The sequence below is a fragment of the Aegilops tauschii genome, chromosome 3 (genome assembly GCF_002575655.3).
Source record: "Aegilops tauschii subsp. strangulata cultivar AL8/78 chromosome 3, Aet v6.0, whole genome shotgun sequence".
Lineage (NCBI taxonomy): Eukaryota > Viridiplantae > Streptophyta > Magnoliopsida > Poales > Poaceae > Aegilops > Aegilops tauschii.
Window position 1 is genome coordinate 88,193,389 of NC_053037.3, and position 11,050 is coordinate 88,204,438.

General features: G+C 44.3%; 1 long non-coding RNA gene across 1 annotated transcript; it reads left to right on the forward strand.

Moving 5' to 3' along the window:
- Window positions 1-738: 738 nt before the first annotated feature.
- On the forward strand, window positions 739-4,516 carry LOC120976506 (uncharacterized). The gene is made up of 5 exons (XR_005772079.2): window positions 739-1,284; window positions 1,995-2,145; window positions 2,288-2,443; window positions 2,516-2,641; window positions 2,721-4,516. It is a non-coding gene; the product is annotated as an uncharacterized lncRNA (long non-coding RNA).
- Window positions 4,517-11,050: the final 6,534 nt, after the last annotated feature.

Genomic DNA, 11,050 nt, shown 5'->3' on the forward strand with positions numbered 1-11,050 from the left:
AAGCTTAGGGCATCTCTGACGGTGGCCCCTAAAACACGGTATCCATCCGTGTACTAGTCCACGAAGATATACATTAGCCGACCATCCAGTCGTATTTTCTAAACATCTGTTCAGACAAGGCGAATTTGAATTTCTAATGCATAGCGTCCGATCACTACAAAAAGAGACCGTTGTCCATACCTTTTTACTTGTTCGTTTAAAAACGTATCTCAGTTCTCCCGTCCATGCAAATAATGGTGTTTGTCCTCCCGGATCGGCTATCTGAGCCTCCACGCTCACCCTGCCACCAGCCACTCCTCATCACCCGTCTTCTTCTCAGCCGCTTCCTTCACCACCTAGAGTAATTAACCTGTTTTCAGTCAAAACTAGAACCTCACCCAAATAATCTACAGTTTCCTGGGCACCAAGACAATCACCCACAGCTATTCTGGACATGGGCATGAATAAGAGACACTCTGCCGAGAATAGCGTCCTACACGGGGCCAGGCTATTCTGTACACCTTTGGCAACCTGGACATGAATAAGAGACACTCTGCCGAGAAGGAAGCACCCCGATGTTTTCCTCCGGCTCCTATTTATCCAATGAGTAAATACTTGCTCTTTTTTGACGAGAACAGCAGGAGCTCTGCCTTTGCATTATAGGAGAAAAAGAGGGTACAAGTCATACAACGCTGGGCCGAGGCCCCAAGTCTAGAAACAGGTCATATACACAGGCCTACATCCGAAAACACAAAAAATTGCTACGGGAGCCCCATATCACTCGCCTTGCTCTTCAGCCAAGTAACTTGCCAAGGACTGCACTACTTTGTGAAAAACTCTGTTTCCTTGTTTGTTTTTTCGTTTCCTACTTTGTTCCTTTGTTGTTTCCTGTTAAACTCTGTTGTGTTATGCTAATAGGTTGACAAGGATGAGGATCCTTACCAGAATGAGAGGAGGTGGCTCGGTGGTAATGGCGAAAAGGAAGAAGGCGGCCCGGAACCGGGGCAGGAATCGTGCGGGCATGGAGGCGGAGGCGGAGGGTTCAGCTAGGCGCGCGCCCCACTTCCACGGACACGGCGCCCCCTTTGACGTCCGCCGCGGCCAAGAAAACGGAGCCCACCTTGGGGGCGCCCGCCCCGGCCAAGAAGCTATCCCACCCATGGCACAACACAGAAGATTGTTGAGCTCCTACGCCGGGCAGCGGCTTTCCTGGGGAGGAACGGCAGCGCCGGCGACGACACATCCTCCACTAGCGCCGGCAACGGCGGCGTGGAGGCTCTGGTGGGCGAACGCTCGCGGGATCAGGTATCAATCAAAACTTCTCGGTATATGCTATGAACGAGGATCTGCCAAGAACTCTAGCGCATTTAGTTGGCGAACATTTAGTTTTTGGCAATGCTGAGTTGTGGTAGACATAAGGCCGTAGCTTAGCTAGGAACAAAGAAACAGATCTTCAAGGATTTCATCAAGGAACTTGAAGCAGCAGCTGAATGTCGTTTAAGATTCTTCAGAGATAATCTATTGCTGGAAGAGCCGTTCTTCCCAAATGTGCCAACAATAGTAACTAGTTGCCTTCATATTGTGGATAAGTTAATCAGATTGTTGTGAATAGTTGCTTAGATGTGTTGATGTTTTGATACGTTTGGCAGTGCGGTATTTTTAGAGTTTTAGGAGAATACCATGGTTTCTCTAAAAACTATGGTTTTATGTACTTTGTTCTTTTCGAATCATAAATACTCCAGTCTTATATAAACACTTCAGGATCGCTCGCGGGATCAGGTATCAATCAAACACTTCTCACTATGAACTGAGCATTGAGGATTTAGGTCCTGGCAACTACAATTCATTTAGTTTTTGGCAATGCTGAGTTGGTTATGGTAGAGTATGTGATGATAAACATAAGGCCGTAGCCCGTGGCTAGGCACAAAAAAGTCCTAATTTAATGGGGCAATAGGATACAAGAGTAATTAACCTGTCTTCAGTCGAAACTAGAACATCACCCAAATAATCTACAGCTTCCTGGGCACCAAGACAATCACGCACCGCCCAAGCGTCCTACACGGGGTCAGGCTATTCTCTACACCTTTGGCAACCTGGACATGAATAAGAGACACTCTGCCGAGAAGGAAGCGCCCCGATGTTTTCCTCCGGCTCCTATTTTACCCAGTGAGTAAATACTTGCTCTTCAGCCAAGTAACTTGCCAAGGACTATACTTCTGTGAAAAACTCTGTTTCCTAGTTTTTTCTTTTGTTTCCTAGTTTGTTCCTTTGTTGTTTCCTGTTAAACTCTGTTGTGTTATGCTAACAGGTTGACAAGGATGAGGATACTTACCAGAATGAGAGGAGGTATGAAGAGTTTTGTGAAGCTAGAATGAAGCTTCCACTTGGATATGAGTTGTGCACTGTATGTTTTTAATTTGAAGAGCCCTGGAGACATGGAAATGCAGTAGTACGTTCTGGGAATGTAAGTTAATCAGTAATGAATTAATAGTAGCTTATTTCATCTTCTTGAGCATAACTGAGTTTTGACCTGCAGATGCTCTCTCATTTCAATTGCCACAACACTCCAGGTGTCAAATGTGGTGAAGAATTATGTACGGTTAGGTTCCGCAGCTGTGAACATCAGCAGTTATACAGATCCTATTGCACAAGTATTTGGGAGGTAAGGTGACTCCTTCTCATGTGCATGCTGAAAGAAATGATGTGATAGTTGATACTAACTTTTGTTATTGTTAATGTAGACCAAGCCAAAGTTGCGGTATGACAGGTTTTGTCGAGGTAGGGTGTAGTAACAATCTGTTTGGAAGATTCGCAGCAGCTAAAGGTGTCTGCAAGTATGGCCTGAGATTGAAGAACCACATGGTGTGCTAATAAAAGCTACAAAGAGATGAACTATTGTATGCTTTTGTTGGATGATGGGTTGACATGTCGTGTGAGAGTGATGTCAAATGACAAACTGTGAGCCTAGTGCGATCATGTTGTTGAGAAAATGGTTTTCTTGGATGATGTTCTGCAGCTACTGTGGAAGTTATATTTACTTTGATCGTTCAGAATATGTTTGCTGGAATGTTATTCACATGGGGGGAGATGGTAACAAGCGTCGGTTTGATCATGGTGACATTCACTTATTGGTTATGAGTTTTACATGTGTATCACGTGGTCACAGTTTACCGTAGGTTTGACTGTTTCTAGGAGAATTGTTGAGGATAGGTATTTCTGTTTAAGGTCAGCTTGGAGTGAAACCTGCAGGACATGGTAAGAAGTGCCAAGGAAGTATCCTGTGTTTTCTTTACTAATCATCCATTCATCCTGATGCCGTCCTGTGGACATGTGGTAGCATGTGATTCTGTTTAAAATCCCAGGAGGTGTCTTCTCAGTTTCATTTGGAGTGTGAGTGCTCATTTGAGATCAACTGCTCCTTTTCTTTAAGTATTCAAAAATTGAATTCTTACCAAGGATAAAGGTGGTAGCATGGTAATAAAGGTTGTCCTTTTTGCTCCAGAATCAGAAGATCACATGTTTTTTTTCCGGTGTCTGCTAGCTTGATATGTGGAAAGCCATCCGGTCTTAGTGAATTGTTCGAGCGCTGGGTGAATGGTTTCAGCAACATAACTCAAAAACTAGTATTGGTTGGGATTTTAGTGGTTTGTAGGGGCTATGTGGAACTGGGACACAAGAAATGTCTTACTGTCAGCATATTTTATACCTAATTATCCTAACACCGTCGTTCACTGTGTTTTCAGATCGATTCATGCTTTGCAGGAGGAGCAAATCAATGAGAAGCTGCTGGTGAGAATTTGGTGTTTGTGTGTTGGATGGCATTGACAAATGCTTTCAAAAGATAGGCTCCGGTGGCGATGAGTAAACTTTGAGTTGGATGAGCAGAATTTTCATACCTCCCCCACCCCTGCCTTGTTTTCCTCCATGTGTTCTTCTCGCAATTTCAATTAATATTACACCCTTAGATCCAAAATAAGTGTTGCAGTTTCGAACTACGGTTAGTTCAACCTTAATGTAAAACTGCGACACTTATTACGGATCAGAGGGAGTACTATTTTATCATTGTTTCGCATCTAACCTGAACTTGGTTTAGCTTCTGTAGGCTTGTTTGTCTGATGCCTTCATGTCGCTGTGAACTGAAGCTTGTTCTTTATACGAGAAGAAGCAAGAAAATATGCAAGGGCGATTCTGCAGTTGCTTCTCCTCAAAAGACCGCTACTAGGAAGAAGATAAACCCAAGGAAGAAACAGACACGAAGATAGCTCATATTCTGCCAAATAGGAGCGATGTGTCTCAAGATGAAACTACTAGATATGTCGAAACAATATGCTCCCTCTGTCCCATAATATAAGAGTGTTTTTGACACTAATACGCTCTGATATTATGGGACGGAGGGAGTACAATAAAAGAACTTCCAAAAGAAGAGAAAACTGCTCTATGTATTTTAAGTATCTCCTCTAGTGCTGCTTCCAAAAGAAGAGAAAACTTTCCATTGACAGAGGTTTTGGTTTATTACACAATCAAAATTGAGATTTGATGTGCTTCTTCCATCAACAAAGGTCCCGTGCTAATGGTAAATTAAGATTAAAAAGCTTCTCTTAGAAATATGACCTTGACATATACCAAGGATTGCAGACGCAATCAATTGAGAATTTGACAGTTGCATAATATCAGTTAACTGTTTTTGTTTAGTGGTGTTGATGCAAAATGACACGTTCAGATTATTGTCAGATTCTGCGAACATTTTTAATCCAATAAAAAAGAAAATTCTTATCCTTGGCAGCTTGCATTTCAATGTTGGGGAACGTAGTAATTTCAAAAAAATTCCTACGCACACGCAAGATCACGGTGATGCATAGCAACGAGAGGGGAGAGTGTTGTCCACGTACCCTCGTAGACCGAAAGCGTAAGCGTTAACACAACGCGGTTGATGTAGTCGTACGTCTTCACGATCCGACCAATCAAGTACCGAACGCACGGCACCTCCGAGTTCAGCACACGTTCAGCTCGATGACGTCCCTCGAACTCCGATCCAGCCGAGTGTTGAGGGAGAGTTTCGTCAGCACGACGGCGTGGTGACGAGGATGATGTTCTACCGATGCAGGGCTTCGCCTAAGCTCCGCAACGATATTATCGAGGTGTAATATGATGGAGGGGGGCACCGCACACGGCTAAAAGATCGTTGATCAATTGTGTGTCTAGAGGTTCCCCCTGCCCCCGTATATAAAGGTGCAAGGGGGTGGCCGCCGGCCAAGGAGGTGTGGCGCGCCAGGAGGAGTCCTACTCCTACCGGGAGTAGGACTCCCCTCCTTTTTCCATGTTGGACTAGGAGTGGAAGGGGGAAGAGGTGGAGGGGAGGAAGGAAGGGGGGGCGCCGCCCCCCTCTCCTTGTCCTATTCGGACTGGGGGGAAGGGGGCGCGGCCCTGCCCTAGCCTCCTCTCCTCTCTTCCACCTAGGCCCATTAAGTTATCGGGGGGTTCCGGTAAACTCCCGGTACTCCGGAAAAATCCCGATTTCAGCCGGAACACTTCCGATGTCCAAACATAGGCTTCCAATATATCAATATTTATGTCTCGACCATTTCGAGACTCCTCGTCATGTCCGTGATCACATCCGGGACTCCGAACAACCTTCAGTACATCAAAACATATAAACTCATAATATAACTGTCATCGTAACATTAAGCGTGCGGACCCTACGGGTTCGAGAACTATGTAGACATGACCGAGACACCTCTCCGGTCAATAACCAATAGCGGAACCTGGATGCTCATATTGGTTCCCACATATTCTACGAAGATCTTTATCGGTCAGACCGCATAACAACATACGTTGTTCCCTTTGTCATCGGTATGTTACTTGCCCGAGATTCGATCGTCGGTAACGAGATTGAAGTCGGTATCTCGATACCTAGTTCAATCTCGTTACCGGCAAGTCTCTTTACTCGTTCCGTAATACATCATCCCGCAACTAACTCATTAGTTACAATGCTTGCAAGGCTTATAGTGATGTGCATTACCGAGTGGGCCCAGAGATACCTCTCCAACAATCGGAGTGACAAATCCTAATCTCGAAATACGCCAACCCAACAAGTACCTTTGGAGACACCTGTACATCACCTTTATAATCACCCAGTTACGTTGTGACGTTTGGTAGCACACAAAGTGTTCCTCCGGTAAACGGGAGTTGCATAATCTCATAGTCATAGGAACATGTATAAGTCATGAAGAAAGCAATAGCAACATACTAAACGATCGAGTGCTAGGCTAAGGGAATGGGTCAAGTCAATCACGTCATTCTCCTAATGAGGTGATCCCATTAATCAAATGACAACTCATGTCTATGGCTAGGAAACATAACCATCTTTGATTAACGAGCTAGTCCAGTAGAGGCATACTAGTGACACTCTGTTTGTCTATGTATTCACACATGTATTATGTTTCCAGTTAATACAATTCTAGCATGAATAATAAACATTTATCATGATATAAGGAAATAAATAATACTTTATTATTGCCTCTAGGGCATATTTCCTTCAGTCTCCCACTTGCACTAGAGTCAATAATCTAGATTACACAGTAATGATTCTTACACCCATGGAGTCTTGGTGCTGATCATGTTTTGCTCGTGGAAGAGGCTTAGTCAACGGGTCTGCAACATTCAGATCCGTATGTATCTTGCAAATTTCTATGTCTCCCACCTGGACTAAATCCCAGATGGAATTGAAGCTTCTTTTGATGTGCTTGGTTCTCTTGTGAAATCTGGATTCCTTTGCTAAGGCAATTGCACCAGTATTGTCACAAAAGATTTTCTTTGGTCCCGATGCACTAGGTATGACACCTAGATCGGATATGAACTCCTTCATCCAGACTCCTTCATTTGCTGCTTCCGAAACAGCTATGTACTCCGCTTCACACGTAGATCCCGCCACGACACTTTGCTTAGAACTGCACCAACTGACAGCTCCACCGTTCAATGTAAATACGTATCCGGTTTGCGATTTAGAATCGTCCGGATCAGTGTCAAAGCTTGCATCAACGTAACCACTTACAATGAGCTCTTTGTCACCTCTATAAACGAGAAACATATCCTTAGTCCTTTTCAGGTATTTCAGGATGTTCTTGACCGCTGTCCAGTCATCCACTCCTGGATTACTTTGGTACCTCCCTGCTAAACTTATAGCAAGGCACACATCAGGTCTGGTACACAGCATTGCATACATGATAGAGCCTATGGCTGAAGCATAGGGAACATCTTTCATCTTCTCTCTATCTTCTGCAGTGGTCGGGCATTGAGTCTTACTCAATTTCACACCTTGTAGTACAGGCAAGAACCCTTTCTTTGCTTGATCCATTTTGAACTTCTTCAAAACTTTGTCAAGGTATGTGCTTTGTGAAAGTCCAATTAAGCGTCTTGATCTATCTCTATAGATCTTAATGCCTAATATATATGCAGCTTCACCGAGGTCTTTCATTGAAAAACTCTTATTCAAGTATCCCTTTATGCTATCCAGAAATTCTATATCATTTCCAATCAGCAATATGTCATCCACATATAATATCAGAAATGCTACTGAGCTCCCACTCACTTTCTTGTAAATACAGGCTTCTCCAAAAGTCTGTATAAAACCAAATGCTTTGATCACACTGTCAAAGCGTTTATTCCAACTCCGAGAGGCTTGGACCAGTCCATAAATGGATCGCTGGAGCTTGCACACTTTGTTAGCTCCCTTTGGATCGACAAAACCTTTCGGTTGCATCATATACAACTCTTCTTCCAGAAATCCATTCAGGAATGCAGTTTTGACATACATTTGCCAAATTTCATAATCATAAAATGCGGCAATTTCTAACATGATTCGGACAGACTTAAGCATCGCTACAGGTGAGAAGGTCTCATCGTAGTCAATCCCTTGAACTTGTCGAAAACCTTTCGCAACAAGTCGAGCTTTATAGACAGTAACATTACCGTCAGCGTCAGCCTTCTTCTTGAAGATCCATTTATTTTCAATGGCTTGCCGATCATCGGGCAAGTCAACCAAAGTCCATACTTTGTTCTCATACATGGATCCCATCTCGGATTTCATGGCCTCAAGCCATTTTGCGGAATCTGGGCTCACCATCGCTTCTTCATAATTCGTAGGTTCGTCATGGTCTAGTAACATAACCTCCAGAATAGGATTACCGTACCACTCTGGTGCGGATCTTAACCTGGTTGACCTACGAGGTTCAGTAATAACTTGATCTGAAGTTTCATGATCATTATCATTAACTTCCTCACTAATTGGTGTAGGTGTCGCAGAAACTGATTTCTGTGATGATCTACTTTCCAATAAGGGAGCAGGTACAATTACCTCATCAAGTTCTACTTTCCTCCCACTCACTTCTTTCGAGAGAAACTCCTTCTCTAGAAAGGATCCATTCTTAGCAACGAATGTCTTGCCTTCGGATCTGTGATAGAAGGTGTACCCAACAGTCTCCTTTGGGTATCCTATGAAGACACATTTCTCCGATTTAGGTTCGAGCTTATCAGGTTGAAGTTTCTTCACATAAGCATCGCAACCCCAAACTTTAAGATACGACAACTTTGGTTTCTTGCCAAACCATAGTTCATAAGGTGTCGTTTCAACGGATTTTGATGGTGCCCTATTTAGAGTGAATGCAGCCGTCTCTAAAGCATAACCCCAAAACGATAGCGGTAAATTAGTAAGAGACATCATAGATCGCACCATATCTAGTAAAGTACGATGACGACGTTCGGACACACCATTACGCTGTGGTGTTCCGGGTGGCGTGAGTTGCGAAACTATTCCGCATTGTTTCAAATGTAGGCCAAACTCGTAACTCAAATATTCTCCTCCACGATCAGATCGTAGAAACTTTATTTTCTTGTTACGATGATTTTCAACTTCACTCTGAAATTCTTTGAACATTTCAAATGTTTCAGACTTATGTTTCATTAAGTAGATATACCCATATCTGCTCAAATCATCTGTGAAGGTGAGAAAATAACGATATCCGCCACGATCCTCAATATTCATCGGACCACATACATCTGTATGTATGATTTCCAACAAATCTATTGCTCTCTCCATAGTTCCGGAGAACGGTGTTTTAGTCATCTTGCCCATGAGGCACGGTTCGCAAGTACCAAGTGATTCATAATCAAGTGATTCCAAAAGTCCATCTCGGTCATGTCTGCATGTCTCCCGAACCAGTAGGGTCTACACACTTAAGGTTCGGTGACGCTAGGGTTGTAGAGATATTAGTATGCGGAAATCCGAAAGTCATTCGGAGTCCCGGATGAGATCCCGGCACGAGGAGTTCCGGAATGGTCCGGAGGTAAAGATTTATATATGGGAAGTCCTATTTTGGCCACCGGAAAATGTTCGGGATTTTTCGGTATTGTACCGGGAAGGTTCTAGAAGGTTCCGAAGTGGGCCCCACCTGCATGGGGGGACCCACATGAACGTGGGTAGTGGGGGCAAGGCCCCACATCCCTGGTCAAGGCGCACCAAGATCCCACCTTAGAAGGAATAAGATCATATCCCAAAGGGATAAGATCAAGATCCCTAAAAAGGGGGGATAACAACCAGTGGGGAAGGGAAATGATGGGATTTCTTTCCCCCACTTTTGCCAACGCCCCAATGGACTTGGAGGGCAAGAAACCAGCCCCCTCCACCCCTATATATAGTGGGGAGGCGCATGGGAGCAGCACCCCAAGCCCTGGCGCCTCCCTCCCTCCCGTGACACCTCTTCCTCCCCGCTTGCGCTTGGCGAAGCCCTGCCGGGATCCCGCTACTTCCACCACCACGCCGTCGTGCTGCTGGATCTCCATCAACTTCTCCTCCCCCCTTGCTGGATCAAGAAGGAGGAGACGTCCCCGCTCCGTACGTGTGTTGAACGCGGAGGTGCCGTCCGTTCGGCGCTAGGATCATCGGTGATTTGGATCACGACAAGTACGACTCCATCAACCCCGTTCTCTTGAATGCTTCTGCGCGCGATCTACAAGGGTATGTAGATGCACTCCCCTCTCTCTCGTTGCTAGATGACTCCATAGATTGATCTTGGTGATACGTAGAAAATTTTAAATTTCTGCTACGTTCCCCAATAGTGGCATCATGAGCCAGATGTATGCGTAGATTCTATGCACGAGTAGAACAAAAAGTAGTTGTGGGCGATGATTTGTTCAATTTGCTTGTCGTTACTAGTCTAATCTTGATTCGGCGGCATTGTGGGATGAAGCGGCCCGGACCGACCTTACACGTACTCTTACATGAGACAGGTTCCACCGACTGACATGCACTTGATGCATAAGGTGGCTAGCGGGTGTCTGTCTCTCCCACTTTAGTTGGATCAGATTCGATGAAAAGGGTCCTTATGAAGGTAAATAGCAATTGGCATATCACCATTGTGGCTTTTGCATAGGTAAGAAACGTTCTTGCTAGAAACCCATAGCAGCCACGTAAAACATGCAACAACGATTAGAAGACGTCTAACTTGTTTTTGCAGGGTATGCTATGTGATGTGGTATGGCCAAAAGGATGTGATGAATTATATATGTGATGTATGAGATTGATCATGTTCTTGTAATAGGAATCACGACTTGCATGTCGATGAGTATGACAACCGGCAGGAGCCATAGGAGTTGTCTTAATTTATTGTATGACCTGCGTGTCAATGAAAACGCCATGTAATTACTTTACTTTATTGCTAACCGTTAGCCATAGTAGTAGAAGTAATAGTTGGCGAGACAACTTCATGAAGACACGATGATGGAGATCATGATGATGGAGATCATGGTGTCATGCCGGTGACGAAGGTGATCATGCCGCGCCTCGAAGATGGAGATCAAAGGCGCAAGATGATATTGGCCATATCATGTCACTTTATGATTTGCATGTGATGTTTGTCATGTTTACATCTTATTTGCTTAGAACGACGGTAGCATAAATAAGATGATCCCTCACTAAAATTTCAAGAGATGTGTTCCCCCTAACTGTGCACCGTTGCGAAGGTTCGTTGTTTCGAAGCACCATGTGATGATCGGGTGTGATAGATTCTAACGTTCG